Genomic DNA, 16586 nt, shown 5'->3' with positions numbered 1-16586 from the left:
CCAGGCAAAGTCAACAGCCAAGATAGATTCCCAGGAAAACTTTTCTCAACCTGTGTATATTTTGAGTGAAATGCGTTCACACTAAATTGTCATAACCTCCTAACAGATCTGTTACATCAAAGATCATAATTCGAATCTATGACCCTCTATAGAGCCTACCAGCTGTTTGGAATTGTGGGAGTTGAAGTCCAAAACACCTGGAGGGCCGAAGTTTGCCCATGCCTGCTCTATAGAGTCATGGCTAAAGCTTAATTACAAAGGGTTGCTATTCTTTTTTTAAAAAAAAAATCAATTACTATTCTTGGAAACCAAAGTCCTCCCCTTTTCACACTATGGTAATCAGTTTCAGATTTCATTTTTAACTTTAGGAAATTATGTTTGAATAGGAATTTAAAAAAGGACGTCTACCTTTCAAGATCCTATGGTTTGGCACACTTCTGCCTGGAATAATGCCCCCACAGGACACTGTAGCACTTATGCCATGGACAATTGCTCGTAGCCAGATATGATCATCTTTCAGAGGTAAAGTCTCAGAGATGAGACTGTAAATGACTGTGAAGACCTATTCTGGATCCAAATAGCCTCTTACATTGTAAAAAAAGGTAAACGTAAAAGTTTCCACTTGACATTAAGTCTAGTTGTGTCGACTCTGGGGGGCGGTGCTCATCTCCATTTCGAAGCCAAAGAGCCGGTGTTGTCCATAGACACTTCCAAGGTCATGTGGCCAGAATGATTGCATGGAGCAACTTCCCACCAAAAAGGTACCTATTGATCTACTCACACTTGCATGTTTTCGAACTGCTAGGTTGGCAGAAGCTGGAGCTAACAGCGGGAGCTTGCCCTGTTCCGCGGATTCAAACCACCAATTTTTCAGTCAGCAAGTTCAGTAGCTCAGTGGTTTAACCTACTACACCACCAGGGACTCCCACATTACTTAAACATACAGAAATATATATTGTCATCCCTGGGCCTTTCTGAGTTAAATGCTTTGAAAATGGTCAGGATTCACCATGCCTGAATAGGTTATTCCTTATCTGAAATGCTTGGAACCAGAAGTGTTTTCGATTTATTATTATTATTATTATTATTATTATTATTATTATTATGGATTTTGGAATACCTACATTATTAAATATGGTTTTCTGTGGCCGAACAGATGGCGACTGCTGGATAGCATATGTTCTGTATCAGAAACTAGATTTGATGTGGTCTATCCAATGCAATTTCCTGAATCAGCACTCCAATTAACCAAACCAAATCTAAAGTTGACCAAAAACTGATTCGTAACCCTTTTGGTACTAATGTTGGAGAGTGGTCCCTGGTCAAAAAAAAAAAAAAAAGCTGGAAACCACAGCTGTACATGAAAACATTCCTTTTGAATAAACAATGCAATGAAAACTACAGAGCTCTCCACAGTCCAGAAGAAAACCACAAGGTCAGCCCAAGATATAACAGTGAGTCAGCCAAAACAACAAATGCCAACCTGTATCTCACCAAGTCAATGTGCCCAAGGTCTTCTTGTACATAGAAGCTGGGACAGGGGGAGATGCAGCATCCCCAATAGAAAGACAACTGCACTTTTAAGACAACCCAAATCTGCCTCACTCTGCTTAATGGCAAGGCTAGCCCTCATAGCAGTTAATTTAAAAATAATTAGTCATGATACATACTAAGTCAAGCTTCTGGTAGAGACTGTTACCTGTAGCTTTTGGCCATGCAGCAAAACCATTTTGGTCACGTTGCCACAACCCCATCCTCTCTCACACACACCCTTGATCAATATTTCTGGAAATAAACTTTCCCTCACCAAAACCTACAGCCTCTGCCAAACAGCAAGCTTTGATATGACTTTCCACAGCCATCTGGATCGCTGAGAGCAGAGCTCCCCTCTGCACATCTTACAGTAACTCCATGTAGACCTGTGTCAAAAATGAAGCTTTGTCACTTACCATGAGATGGAGCAACTTAACCTCTGGCTCTCTACAGCAGTGGTTCTCAACCTGTGGGTCCACAGGTATTTCGGCCTACAACTCCTAGAAATCCCAGCCAGTTTAGCAGCTGTTCGGATTTCTGGGAATTGAAGGCCAAAATATTTGGGGACTCACAGGTTGAGCGCCACTGCTCTAGATGTTTTGAAGTACAACTCTTACACTCCCTGAGCAATGATCACGTTGGGTGGAAGTGGTGGGAGCTGTAGCTCAAAACAAAACAACTTCATCAGGAGGGACCACAACTTGCCAACCACTTTCATTAAGAGTTTATATTCACAGGAACACCTGTTTCAAATCTTATGACATATGTGCCCCATGCTTTGCTTTCTGACCTGAAAACAAGAGTAGATAGCATACTGCACTAGCTTTCCTACTAGAAGACTTTCTCTACCTGCTAATGTTAACACATGCTGTGCACCCCAAGAGTTTGAGCATCACAATATAGGATATACTGGAATAAAGTTATTTCGTTGTTTATCCTTGTTCTTTCCCCACCTACTACAATGCACAATGAAGGACCTTCTCACAGCGATATCAGAGGCACTCCAAGTGGCCAGCTTCTGGTCAAAAGACATTTAATATAATGCCAAGGGTTGTTTTTTTTACTTTGTTTGTGTTTCTAAATACATTGTAACTGTACCCTCAATTCACTTCTGACACAATAAATAAATAAATATTCCTTTCACATCAAAACAACCAAGAACTGTTCAAATTTCCTCAGAATCTGACTAACTACAATCAATCTCACAAGTGAAAGGTCCCCTTAACAAAAACAACAATCAAGAAAAAGAAAATATGGGATATTATTTTTTTTTCATGTCAGAAACAACTTGCAAAATTGCAAGTCACTTCTGGTGTGAGAGAATTGACTGTCTGCAGAGACATTGCCCAGGGGATGCCCGGATGTTTCATGTTTTACCATCCTTGTCGGGGGCTTGTCTTATGTCCTCTCCTGGGGAGCTGAAGCTAACAGAGGAAGCTCAACCCGTTCTTCCCTGATTTGAACCACTGACCTGTCGGTCAGCAGTCCTGCTGGCATAAGGGTTTAACCCATTGCACTGAGGACTCTTGTCCAAAAATACAAACACAAGGAAGAAAAACCGCCAAGGCACACTACACTCTCAGCTAATGGATGGGTGGATAAACAACTGTATGCCAGAAGGTAGTTTCACTCCCAGTTAACATTTAGAGCACCCACACACATCAGTGCTATAAACATCAAAAGAGAAAACTCGCTTCGAGTCTCCCAGCCTTATGTCCTTTCAGCCATAGTGACAGACAGTTCTAAGAGTGTTTTTAAAAAAGGAGGAGAGAGAGAGACTAAGAAAAAGCATACAGAAAGATTCTCATCCTATTTGGGTAAAGTGACACAAACCTGCTGTACAATCATCAGGTTTCCTATATATGGAAGCTATTGATATCGCCAGAACACCCATTGAATGTACAAGAAATGACTTGTAAGGTAAAGGTAACATTAATTAATCTGACATTAATTCTAGTTGTGTCCGAGACCGGGGGGTGGTGCTCATCTCCATTTCTAAGCCAAAGAGCTGGCGTTGTCCATAGACACCTCCAAGGTCATGTGGCCAGCATGACTGAATGGAGCGGCGTTACCTTCCTGCAGAAGCGGTACCTATTGATCTACTCACATTTGCATGTTTTCAAACTGCTAGGTTGGCAGAAGCTGGGACTAACAGTGGAAGCTCACCCCACTCCCTGGATTCAAACCGCTGACCTTTTAGTCAGCAAGTTCACCAGCTCAGCGGTTTAATCCACTGTGCCACCAGGGGGTTCAGAAATTATTTGTAGCAAGGATTAAATACACAAACGCATAAAAAGAAATGGCTTGGAATAGAAAAATCAAAAGATATAGTCCATATGGAGTTACTTGATGACACAGAAGCATGTTTTTGAACTAGGAGATACCATGTTCTAGATCTGCTGTCACATTTTAGAATAAAGGGCAACCCCTTAACAAAACGGAGCGTTATACAAACCAGGAGAAACTGTCACTTCTGAACACAACTGTGTGGGATGGAGAAACAACTGTCGTGGCCAATACGACACTTATCTTCCTAGATCTTACTCAAAGCAGGAAGAATTCCTTAGGATCGTGACTCACCAACATACCCAGGCTGTTCTAACCTTCTCCCTTCCCTCCTCTTCCCAAAGCAGGCTTGGAGGCTAAACATGCCCCTTCCAAGCAATCCATTTCACACTGCAGAGCCTATTAATCATACAAGCCAATCTGAAAGAGGAGGGAAAAGTTTTAGTCAGAAGGAACGACGCGCACGCACGCATGCACGATTCAAGCAAAAAGCAGCAGCTATTTTAAAACCCTGAATAATTTTACTTAAATACCAGCAAAGTTCCCCACCACCCACCTCACTTTCTCTCTCTGCAACTTGCGAGCGGAATATTCTTTTTTGTTGATGTTGCCTCACAGGCCAGACAGGAAAGCAAGTCTTGCAGAACAATGTCAGCAGCCGCATCTCATCAACTGAAAACTATCAGGGCCAGTTAACACCTCCCAACAAAGGATTCCCCCAGGCAATTGGAAGCCAGACCTTGAAGCTGCAAGGCTATTCAGTGCTAATCAAGGTGGCCAATTGCAACATTCACACTTGCCTCAAGCAGACAAGAGTTCTTTCTCCCACCCTGGACTTTCCACAGATATATAAACCTCACTTGCCTAGTTTCCAACAGACCTCATGACCTCTGAGGATGCCTGTCGTAGATGCAGGCAAAACGTCAGGAGAGAATGCTTCTGGAACATGGCCATACAGCTTGGAAAACTCCCAACAACCCACTCTAGCCCTTCTCTTACAAAAAAAAATGCTCTTCCTCAACTCAATTCTCTAACCAGACCTTAGGGAGAGAGTCTCTGCCATCATACCCTCTGCACAAACTTCAGGCTCACTCAAATAGATTTTCTGCCTGCAGCTCAATACATTTCGTGCGGTGAAAGTGAGAGAGAGGGGTGTCTATTTAAAAGTAGAACTGGAGGGAAGAATATTTTCAAAAGGTGAGGAATAAGCATAATTATTTGGAGCAGAGAGGTCTGATTTCACCCTCAAAGAAAGTACATTAAGGAGAAATCGAATGCTGAAATATGCCACATGCTCTGAAACTGAAGGCAGGGGGGGAAAGCAGGAACGGTTTTCTCTAAAACTCTAAAATCAGGACAGTAAATAATGAGCAAGACTCAAATAGCAAGGGAATTCCAGGCGAGAATCAATCAGGGCCAGCTAATCACCTCCCAACAAATGATTCCCCCGGGCAGGAAGCAGCCAAGCTTTGAAGCTGCAAGGCTATTCAATGCTAGTCAATGTGGCCAATTGCAACACTCACACCTGCCCCAAGCAGAAAGAGTTGTACTGTCAAAGGCTTTCATGGCCGGAATCACTGGGTTGCTGTGAGTTTTCCAAGCTGTATGGCCATGTTCCTGAAGCATTCTCTCCTGATGTTTCGCCCAAATCTATGGCAGGCATCCTCAGAGGTTTAGTAAAGTCTGTTGGAAACTAGGAAAATGGGGGGTTATATATCACAACCTCTGAGGGTGCGTGCCAGAGATGCAGGTGAAACATCAGGGGAGAATGCTTCTGCAACATGGCCAAACCTCTGAGTATGCCTGAAATAGATGTGGGCAAAATGTCAGGAGAGAATGCTTCTGGAACATGGCAACACAGCCCGGAAAACTTATTCCCCCTCTGGACATTCCACAGATACATAAACCTCACTTGCCTAGTTTCCAACATACCTCACAAAACCTCTGAGGATGCCCGAAATAGATGTGGGCAAAACGTCAGGAGAGAATGCTCCTGGAACATAGCCGAACAGCTGGGAAAACTCACAACAACACAGACATGAGTTCTTCCCCCCACCTTGGACATTCCATAGATATATAAACCTCACTTGCCTAGTTTCCAACAGACCCCACAAAACTGAGGGTGCCTGAAAAAGATGTGGGCGAAGTGTCAGGAGAGATTGCTTCTGGAACATGGATGGAAAACTCACAACAACACTGACAAGAGTTCTTTCTCCCATCCTGGACATTCCATAGATATATAAACCCCACTTGCCTAGTTTCCAACAGACCCCACAAAACTGAGGATGCCTGAAATAGATGTGGGCGAAACGTCAGGAGAGAATGCTTCTGGAACATGGCCATACAGCGTGGAAAACTCACAGCAACGCAGGAGTTGGCCATTCAATCCATGGACCTCCCTTTCCCCCAGTCTTTCCCCCTAGCCCTCCAAATCTGGGGAAGAGAGCGAGAGCAATGTGTTTTGCTGCAGCCCTGGAACCAAAACACTGCCAGGCTCTTTTCTCAGACACTTGTTATGAAGAGAGACCTACACAAAGCGACCCAACAATGCAGCAAGTGGAAGGAAAGAAGAAGAGCTGGAAAAGGGGAACTTTTCTTTGTGCACCTTGTCTCCTGATAAGGCAGAGAAGAGAGGCGCGGGTCTGGCCTGGAAGTGGTGCTTTTTCTTCCTTCCTTTCTTTCTTTGCCCCTCTCTCTATCTCTCCATCTCTTTCCTCTCCCCTCTGGGTTCCCCCCAATGCTTGCAACCAGAGAGGCAGGCAAGCAGTCAAGCAAGCAAGCAAGCGCCTTCCTCTTCTTCTTCTTCTTCTTCTCCCCTCTCCCCTCTCTCTCCCCTCCGCTTTTGATCTCCATCAGGACGTGAGCAGAAAGTGAATAGGCCACCCCGACCACAAAGGCACATTACTTCCCATCGGAACAAAAAGAGAGGGAGAATGGAGAAGGGAAAGAGGGAGAAATACCAATACCTTTCGCTTCCCTCCAATTGCTCCTTAAGACAAGAACAGAACCAGGGATCCAAGGCGGGGAGATGGAAACTGGGACCACAAACCTCCCAGGCTTCTGGATGGAGTTTCGACCCACCTTTGTCTCCCCAAATTCCCCCAAAACACACCAACCTGAAGAGGATAGGGTAGTGGAAAGGAGGAGGGCATGAACCCTCCAAAAGACAGGGTGAGGAAGGGGAAAGCGGACCTTTCTTTCCTCCTCCTTCCTCTCAGCCCCTCTTGCAAGCGCCAACAAAAGCCCCTTCCTTCGCGCCTCCCGCTCAAGGCAGAGCCAGCCTTGCCTTCCTCCTCCTCCTCCAACCCCCCAAAACCCAAGTTCCCAAACTTTGCAACTTTTCTAAAGAGGGAGAGAAAAGCAGAAAGGCTCCGGCGCCTTTCGGACTTACCCCCATCTTGGCGGAATCCGCGGGCGGGTTGCAAAGCGTTCACACGCGCTGGAAGGAGGATTATCCGAAAGGAGAGAGGGGCTCGCCAAGGATGTCAAGAGAAGCCCAAGGAGGAGGGGAGGAAAGAAGGAGAAAGCCTCGCCGAAAGCGCCCCCACACCCAGTGATCCCAGGAGCCGCTTGTAGCAGAGGCAGGAGCAGGAGCAGGAGGAGCGCCTGGCGCCCACTTGGGTCCGGAGTCACTCCTCCTCCTCCTGGTTTCCCTCCTTCTTTTCCCTCTTCTCCCCTCCTCGCCCTCTTTCCCTCCCCGCCGCCCTATCAGAAACGCCCCAGCCCCCTTTTCTTCCTCGCCTTCTTCATCCGGAGGGGAGGAGAGCCAGGAAGGAGGAGGGAAAAGAAGGAAGGAAGGAAGGAAGGAAGGAAGGCAAAGGAAAGGCAAGGAAAGGAAAGAGGGAAGGAAGGGAGGGAAGGAATGAGGGAAGGAAAGGAAGGAAGGTAGAAAGGAAAAGAAGGAAAGGAAAGAAGGGAGGGAAGGAAGGGAAGGAGGAAAGGAAGGGAAGGAAGGTAGAAAGTATGAGAAGGGAAGGGAAGAAGGGAGAGGAGGAAGGGAAGGAAGGACTGAAAGGAAGGCAAGAAGGAAAGGAAGAGAAGGGAAAGAAGGTAGAAAGGAAGAGATGAGAAGGAAAGGAGGAAGGGAAGGAAGGAAGGAATGAGGGAAGATAGAAAGGAAGAGAAGGGGAGGAAAGGAAGGAAGCAACGAAGGAAGAGAAAGGAAAGAAAACTAAAGAAAAGAATAAAAGACGGGAAGGAAAGGAAGGAAGGAAGAAGGAAGGGGAGTAAGAAGGGAAGGAAAGGAAGGAAGGAAGGAAAAGCAGGGGAGGAGACCGAGTTGGGGGGGGGGGGAGAAAGAAAGAGGGAAGGAAGGAAGGAAGGAAGGAAGGAGAGAGAGAGAGAACGGGAGCCCTCCTGGTGCCAGCCAGACACCTCGCAGGAGGCGCAGCTTCCACTCCGGCCACAGACCAGCCTCGGGATGGAGGGACACGCGTGGGCGCTCCGGCTTTGGGGAGAAAGGGGAGAGAGCCAGGCAGCGCCTACTTGGCAGAAAGCATGGCAGAGTCTTTCAGCTCCTTTTCAGTCGGCCGGAATCCTTTTGTTCCTTCCTCGGCCAGTTGTTCTGCTTGCTTTGGGGGGTTTCTTTTTGGGGTCCCTGTTTCCATCCCAGAGCGGTGGCGTGCTCAGCCAGGCATTGGGTCCTCCTCCGAGGCCCCTGGAGGCTTGGTTGTGTGGTGCTTCCTTTCCACGCGGGGCGAGGGAGAAGGCGCGCCTTTGCCAACACAACCCTTGGGAGGAAGAGAAGAAGGGAAGCGCTTGGCTTGAACCCTGCCCACTGTGGACACAGAGAGAAGCCGCGACGCGGTGGAATCCCTTGAGCTGCCGCCGTGGCTGAGTGAGTGCTGCCGGACCCTGAGAGTTGTGGTTTCACGCATGGAGTGCCTCCTCCCCCTCCTCCCCCTCCTCCTCCTCCTCGCGCAGGTTCCAAGCCTTCTTTTCTCGGGTGGCGTGGGAATCCAGAGAGGGCAGCAAGGGACTCGCGACAGGACTCCGAATCAACGCCGCCTTCGCTCGGGATTGGGCCGGAGGCAGCACAAGGACGGGTCCTGCCTTTTGAAAAGCCCCAAAAGGGAGAGAGAGAGCCAGGGGGAGAGCTTGGGAAAAGTCTCACTCGGCGAAACCACCGGTACATTCATTGCAGGCGCAAACCCTGGTTTTTCCCTCCTAGCCCGCTAGGGGGCGCTCGGCCAGCAGCAAAACTTTATCACTGAGCGCCTTTCGAAACGGACCAACAAGTCTTGTCGAAGACTTCCATGGCCCAGAATCACTGGGTTGCTGTGAGTTTTCCGGACTGTATGGCCATGTCCCAGAAGCATTCTCTCCTGCATCTAGGGCAGGCATCTTCAGTGTCTAAGGATCAATCTCTGAGGATGCCTGCCCTAAATGTGGGCGAAAGGTCAGGAGAGAATGCTTCTATCCCGCCTGTATGGACATGTCCCAGAAGCATTCTCTCCTGACTTTTCATCCTCATCTATGACAGACATTCTCAGAGGCTGAGGATCAATCTTTGAGGATGCCTGCTCTAGATGTGGGCAAAAATCAGGAGAGAATGCTTCTATTTGGGCTGTATGGCCGTGTCCCAGAAGCATTCTCTCCTGACGTTTCGCCCACATCTAGGGCAGGCATCCTCAGAGGTTGAGAATCAACTGGATGGACTGCCTTCCAACCCTAAGATCTGTAGCCTTTCTGCAAGAAACAATCAAGACCAGTTAACATCACCCAACAAAGGATTCCCCCAGGAAGTAAGAAGCCCAACCTTGAAGCTGCAAGATTATTCAGTGCTAATCAAGGCGATCAATTGCAAAATTCAAGCAGACGAGTTCTTTCTCCCACCCTGGACATTATTCCACAGACATATAAACCCCATTTTCCTAGTTTCCAACAGACCTCACAACCTCTGAGGATGCCTGCCATAGATGTGGGTGAAACGTCAGGAGAGAATGCTTCTGGGACATGGCTATAGAGCCCAGAAAACTCACAGCAACCCAGACAAACAAGTCCCTGGAGTCAGTGGTTGAGTGCATCCCCGCTGTAGAATTAAGGCAGTTTGGCACTGCTTTCATTGTCACGGTTCAATGCTATGCAATCCTGGGAACTGTAGTTTTACAAGGTGAAGGCCTTGTAAAACGACATCCTAGGATCCCATTGCATTGAGCCATGACTGTTCAAGTGCCTTCTCTGCCAAACGATGCTGAAGCCTAACCATTTTATGAGGCAGTTTGCTTTCTCTGTCAAATAGTGTTGGTGCCTCACCAAAAGAACATTGAGCCATGGCAGTTAAGAGTGAACCATCTGAAGATGTCAGCCACAGATGCAGGCTAGAATAAGAATAGTAATAATACACTTTATTTATATTTGGCCTTTCTCCCCTACAGGACTTAGAGCAGATCACAGCACCTACATACACAGGCCTTTACAATCATATACAATGAGACACAGGAGCCCCCCAGTGGTACAGTGGGTTAAACCACTGAGCTGCTGAACTTGCTGATCGAAAGGTTGGTGGTTTGAAATCGAGGAGTGGGGTGAGCTCCCACTGTTAGGCCCAGCTTCTGCCAACCTAGCATTTCAAAAACAATCAAATGTGAGTAAATCAATAGGTACCGCTTCCACTGGAAAGTGACAGCATTCCATGCAGTCATGCCAGCCACATGACCTTGGAGGCATCTATGGACATCGCTGGTTCTTCAGCTTAGAAATGGAGATGAACACCAGCCCCCCCCCCCCCCGAGTCTGACTTGAATAGACTTAAACTTTTTAAAGAAACCTTTACCTTTACAATGAGACACACAAACACAAGCAAAGGCAGAGGCTTCTCTTTTCATTTCCGGCTTCTGGAGGCGGTGCTCATATCTGTCTCTGGGGAGGTGCTTTCTCCATTTTCAAGCTGAGGAGCCTGCATTGTCATCTCCTGGTCGTGTGACCGGCAAGATTGCTTGGAGTGTCTCTTTGCCTTTTACCGCCAAAGCGGTACCTATTCATCTACTCACATTTGCATGTTTTTGAAGTGCTAGGTTGGTAGGAGCTGGAGCTGATAGACATGAGCTCACCCTGTTTTGCGGATTTGAACTGCCGACCTTCAGGTCAACAGTTTAACAGCACAAGGGTTTAACCCATTGCGCCACCATGGCTCTGCAGCCCAAAAACCACACAACACCTCAAAGTACATTCATTTTCCAATGTGGATACCCCTCTAAAAGCACAAATACACACACCTACTTCCCACCCTTAAAATCTCTTAAATTTAATGTAGCCTGAACCATTTTTATTTGGAGGTAAATTGTACCAACTGCAATGAAATGTAACTTCCATTTTGTCTGTATTCTTTCCTAAGGAAACTAGTCTGGGGTGATGGATTGAGAACTGGGCTACACTTTGGAGTTCAAGCCCCTGAAATCCCCACCAGGGTAGGATTCAGATCCCCACTGGTGACCTTAGACAAGGCCCACTCTCTGCCTCAGAGTAAGGCAAAGGCAAGCCCCCTCTGATAAACCTTGCCAACGGAAATGACTGCGAAAGCATGTGACAGTTATTTCCTCTCCAACATTTCACCAACAAAACCTGATGACATAGCAAAGCAGCATCAGAGCATTAAACTCTACAGCAGTGGTTCCCAACCTGTGGACTACCAGTGGTCTGCAAGAAATAAAATATGGTCCACGGCCTCACCGTTACACTCTTGCAACGAGAGTGACTGGTCTCGCGAAACCCTCTTATAGTGCTGAGACTTATACAATACGATATTCTGTGGGCAAGTAGATGGCAACTGCTGGATGGCATATGTTCTTTATCAGAAACTACAGCTGATGTGGTCTATGCAATGCAATTTTGTGAATCAACACCTCAAATAAGCAAACCAAATTTAAAGTTGACCAAAAACTGATTCATAACCCTTTTGATACTAATGTTGGAGAGTGGTCCTTGGTCCAAGTGGTCCCTGGTCAAAAAGAGGTTTGGAACTACTGCTCTACAGTGTATACACAGCAATTGAAGTAAGCTGAGTGCAAAGGACCGGGCTGTGGCACAGCTTGTTAGTAGCCAACTGCATTAAATCACTACTGACCAAGTTCGAAACCAGACTGAGTCGGAGTAAGCTCCTGACCATTAATAGTCTAGGTTGCTGTCGATCTATGTAGCCCAAAAGACAGTTGCATCTGTCAAGTAGGAAATTTAGGTATCATGTTATGTGGGGAGGCTAATTTAACTAATTCACGACACCATAAAACCTTCCAGCAGCGTGCATAAGAATGAGGAAGTATTCCATCAAGGATTCAGTGTCATAAATGGATGGTGAAGCAGCAGCTCCCCCTGTGGCCGGAACCAAGCATACCTTCATGAAGCCAGAAAGCTTGAATGTTAAATTGACTCTGTCTATATATGTTGTATGTCTAAATGGCATTGAATGTTTGCCATGTATATGTGCATTGTAATCTGCCCAGAGTGCCCTGCAGGGTGAGAAGGGCAGAATAAAAATACTGTAAATAAATAAATAATAAATAAAGACAGAAGGTGGGAGGAGCAGGCAAGAGGTTTTGAAAAAGTGGCCAGATATGAGATTAATTGGCATTGTTCCTGTCAAATAAGGACTGTTGAAGCATATGGTATTCCAGCTTCAACTTAATATGCCATGGCCAGGCATGAGCCACTCTTCAAATGCTTTTGGCCAACAGCCCACTTATTCCCTCCACATTAAATTTCACAATTTGAGCTGATAGGAATTGTAAATACAATCATCAGGAGGGCCACAGCTGCCACCCACAGGCTAAAACCATCAACACACCTATGTATCCTACCAAACCAAGGATGAAAAACCTATGGCCTCCTAGGTGCTGATGAAATACTACTTTGACAGTCCCTTGCCACACTGGCTGGGCCTATGTGGAAGTAGGCATTTGGTACTCCTAAGCAGACTCCCACAGAAAATTTGGTCACTTCTAGTAATAATACAAGGTAGCACAATATGTCAAATGCACACAAAAATAGAATATATTTTATTAAACCTGCAGGATTTTAAATAAATGTTTTAGCAATTTAATGTTTTAATGAATTGTTTTAATTGTTATTATTATTTATTTCTGTTGTCGGCGTTGAATGAATGCCTGTTGTGAACCCACTCTGAGCAAATAAGTAAATAATAATAATAATAATAATAATAATAATAATAATAATAATAAATATATCAATAGCCAGTATCTCAAGCAACATCATGCCCACAAGCCATCTAATAAGATTTCTCCATAGGGTGTAGAGTTCAATGACGTGGCCATGTTAGTCTGGGATATCAGTACATCAAGAGATTTCCCAGCATCTTAGAGACTGAAAGAACAAAACGAGTCGACTAAGGAAGTCAACTTGGTATATGAAAGTGTATGCTAACATCTTTGTTCTCTGAGGTATACAAGATCCCTCTGCATACTAGTAAGATCTCTTGATTAAGATGACAAATTTAATCCTGAAATATATCACTTTTTAAAGAAAGTATTTCGACACTATTCTGCCAAATTAACCCAGAAGTGGCAACCTGGTCTAATAATGGCTCTGTCTTGATTTTAAAATTACAACCAGTATGTATCTCTTCACCAGGAATCCTTGGATGCATTTGCATTGTAGAATTAATGCAGTTTGACACCATTTCAAGTGCCATGGCTCAATGCAGTGAAATCTTGGGATTTGCAATTTAGCGAGGCACCAGACAGAGAAGGCTAAAGACTTTGTAAAGCAACAACTCACAGGATTCTAGACTATGGAGAAAAATTAAGATCATTGCCACTTTTAAACTTGGCAAAGATGCATCCAATGCCAGGAGCTACTGACCAATCTCTCTCTTATGTCATCTATTTAAAGTATATGAGAGGATGCTGTTAAATTGACCAGGTCCTGTTATTGAACCCCAGCTTACTGCACAACAAGCAGGTTTCACACCAGGGAAGAACTGTACAGCTCAAATTGTTAATCTGACCGAGTATTTTGAGGTAGGCTATGAGAAAGGTTGCATTACGGAACAGTTTTCGTGGACCTTACGGCAGCCTATGATACTGTGCAACATAAAAAAAATACTGCATAAAATCTACCATATTACACGGGACTATAATTTTACAAAAACTATCCAGACCCTCCTAAAAAACCACAGCTTCTATATGGAGTTTCAAGGCAGGAAAAGTGGATGGAGGAGGCAAAGGAATGGTCTACCCCAAGGCAGCGTTCTTGCACTGACCTTGTTTAACATCTTTACTAACGATCAGCCACAGCCACCACTCACAAAGAACTTTATATATGCTGATGACCTTTACCTAACAACACAAGCAAAATAATTTGAAACAGTTTATATCCAACTTACTAATGCCCTGAAAGATCTCTCCAGCTACTGAAAAGATAACCACCTGAAGCCTAACCCTGTCAAGACACAAGTGTGTGCTTTCCACCCATGTAACTGTGAAGCCAACAAGAAATTGAAAGTTACCTGGGAAGGCCAAGAGCTTTAACACTGTTTCCATCCTAAATATCTCTGTGTCACCTTAGATCGAACACTAACATTTAGGAAACACTGTATGAACACAAGCACAAAGTAGCTGCATACAACAACAACCTGTGGAAACTTACTGATAGCACATGGGGTGCAGACCCCAAATTAATAAGCACGTCAGCTCTGGCTTTGTCTTACTTATGCCTGCCCTGTTTGGCACAAGTATGCCCACGTGAAGCTGGTGAAGCACTAAACGAAACATGCAGAATAATTACAGGATGTCTCAAACCTACGCCCGTTGATAGACTCTATAAGCTAGCTGGCATTGCCCCCCTGATGTGTGACAGGAAGTTACTTCCAACTGTAAGAGAAATAAGATTGAACATTGTCAAAGCCATCCACTGCATGGGTGTCAGCCTCCTCCCAGTAGACTCAAATCAAGGAAAAGCTTTATGAGAACTGCCTCTCCTCTTGGCGTCCCCCCAGCAACAGCAAGGTTATCCCTCTGGGCAGCTAGACCAGGAAATCCCAAATGGATGGCCCCCCATGAGGGTCTGTCTCCAGGGGCAAACCAAGAATGGGCAACTTGGAAGGCCCTGAAAAGGCTCAGACGTGATTCCGGGAGATCAAAAGACAACCTGGCAAAATGGCACTACCTAGAAGAATCCTCCACCTTGTGTGACTGTGGAGCAGAACAAACAACTCCACATCTGTATGCTTGCCCATAATGTCCTGCCTCATGCACAGAAGAAGAACTATTTAAAGCTACAGACAATGCAGTCTCTGTTGCCCATTTTTGGTCTAAAATTATGTAGCCGCTTGAGTTCCCTCTATTTGATCAGTTTTATACTTGTTAATTTATGCAATACTTTTTACACTAAATAAATAAACAGGACTCCATAACATTCCTTATCCAACCTTCGCTCATCCAACATACTGTATTATCCAACACAGTCTTCCTCCTTCCTGGATCCACAGCTGTTTCAATACATTGCAATGTTTTGGTGCTAAATTTGTAAACACAGTAATTACAGCATAACATTACTGTGTATTGAACTGCTTTTTCTGTCAATTTGTTGTAAAGCATGATGTTTTGGTGCTTGATTTGTAAAATCACAACGTAATTTGATGTTTGATAGTCTTTTCCTTAATCCCACCTTATTATTCAACATTTTCGCTTATCCAACGTTCTGCTGGCCCATTTATGTTGGATTATTTATTTATTTATGTTGGATAAGCAAGACTCTTCTGTATCACTTTTAAACCAGGAACAGTTTTTTTTTTCAAATTTTGTTACAGAGTGTTATTAACTTCAATGCTCTTTGCTTCACTTGTTGCTGAGCAGAACCTTAGAAAACACAAGTAAGAACTGGTTATTATTTGATTTTAGAATCATAGAATCCTACTGTTGGAAGAGACTCCAAAGGTCATCCAGCCCAACCCCTGCCATGCAGGAAAATACAGTCAAAACAATCCTGAAGATGGCCATCCAGCTTGTGCTTAAAAATCTTCAGGGAAGGAAGCTTCACTAGACTCCAAGGCAGCATATTCCATTGCCAAACAGTTCTTTCCATCAGGGAATTCTTCCTAATGTTTAGATGGAAATCTTCTTTCCTGCAATTTAAATCTATTGCTCTATTGAGTCCTAGTATCTAGTGCAAAAGGAGAAAACAAGCTTGCTCCGTCAAATATTCATATATATCCCTTCTCAGTCTTTTTTTCTCCAAGCTAAACATACCCAGCTCATTTTAAATATTGATACATGTGTTAATTTAGTGCTTTTGTGTGTATTTATATTTCCAGCATTTAAAAAAATTAAAAGCAATTATTAACTTTAATAATCCTGTATTTTTTAATCTGCTGAGTTAAGCATGCCTTCTCACAGAACTATGCTTATTGATCACTTTTTGTCCAGTTAATTTCTGCATAATAAAACAGTTAACCATGGGATCCCTCAACAAATTACATTTACTGTCTTCATAAGCTTTTATCTGTAGCTTCCCAGTGCTGCTTTCAACTACTGATTAAAAAAACTTACTGTGTTCCAAGTAAAAAGTCAAAATAATAAAACAAAATTAGTACATTTTGCTATAATCAATTTGTTCCGTGCTATTTTCAAGTATTCACAAGCTGCCATTTGAAGGGTGCAAATATGAATCCAGAATTCTCATTTACCTGATTGCTAGTTATTTTGGGGCACAACCTTCTCTGGGCATTTCTCCCCTTTAAAACTGTTTACATTTATTTCACAATTGAACACTTTCTAATACAAAGACTTTTTGATTAAATTCTGCAAATGGTC

The 16586-nt window shown here is 44.5% G+C and overlaps 1 protein-coding gene across 8 annotated transcripts in view; it reads right to left on the bottom strand.

Moving 5' to 3' along the window:
• SEMA5B (semaphorin 5B) overlaps positions 1-8044 on the bottom strand; it is a 498410-nt gene extending 490366 nt beyond the window's left edge. For 3 of the 8 annotated variants that reach the window (XM_067473381.1, XM_067473388.1, XM_067473383.1), the window contains exon 1: positions 7211-8043. The gene's annotated coding sequence lies outside the window, so the exon portion shown is untranslated. Of the gene's footprint in view, positions 1-6785; positions 6895-7210 lie in introns of those variants that run through there. The other 5 variants (XM_067473371.1, XM_067473376.1, XM_067473362.1 and 2 more) reach the window with 3 other exon arrangements.
• Positions 8045-16586: the final 8542 nt, after the last annotated feature.

This window comes from Anolis sagrei, chromosome 1 (assembly GCF_037176765.1).
Source record: "Anolis sagrei isolate rAnoSag1 chromosome 1, rAnoSag1.mat, whole genome shotgun sequence".
Classification (NCBI taxonomy): domain Eukaryota; kingdom Metazoa; phylum Chordata; class Lepidosauria; order Squamata; family Dactyloidae; genus Anolis; species Anolis sagrei.
Note: the sequence above shows the minus strand (reverse complement) of the source record. Positions and strands in the feature narration are given on the sequence as shown.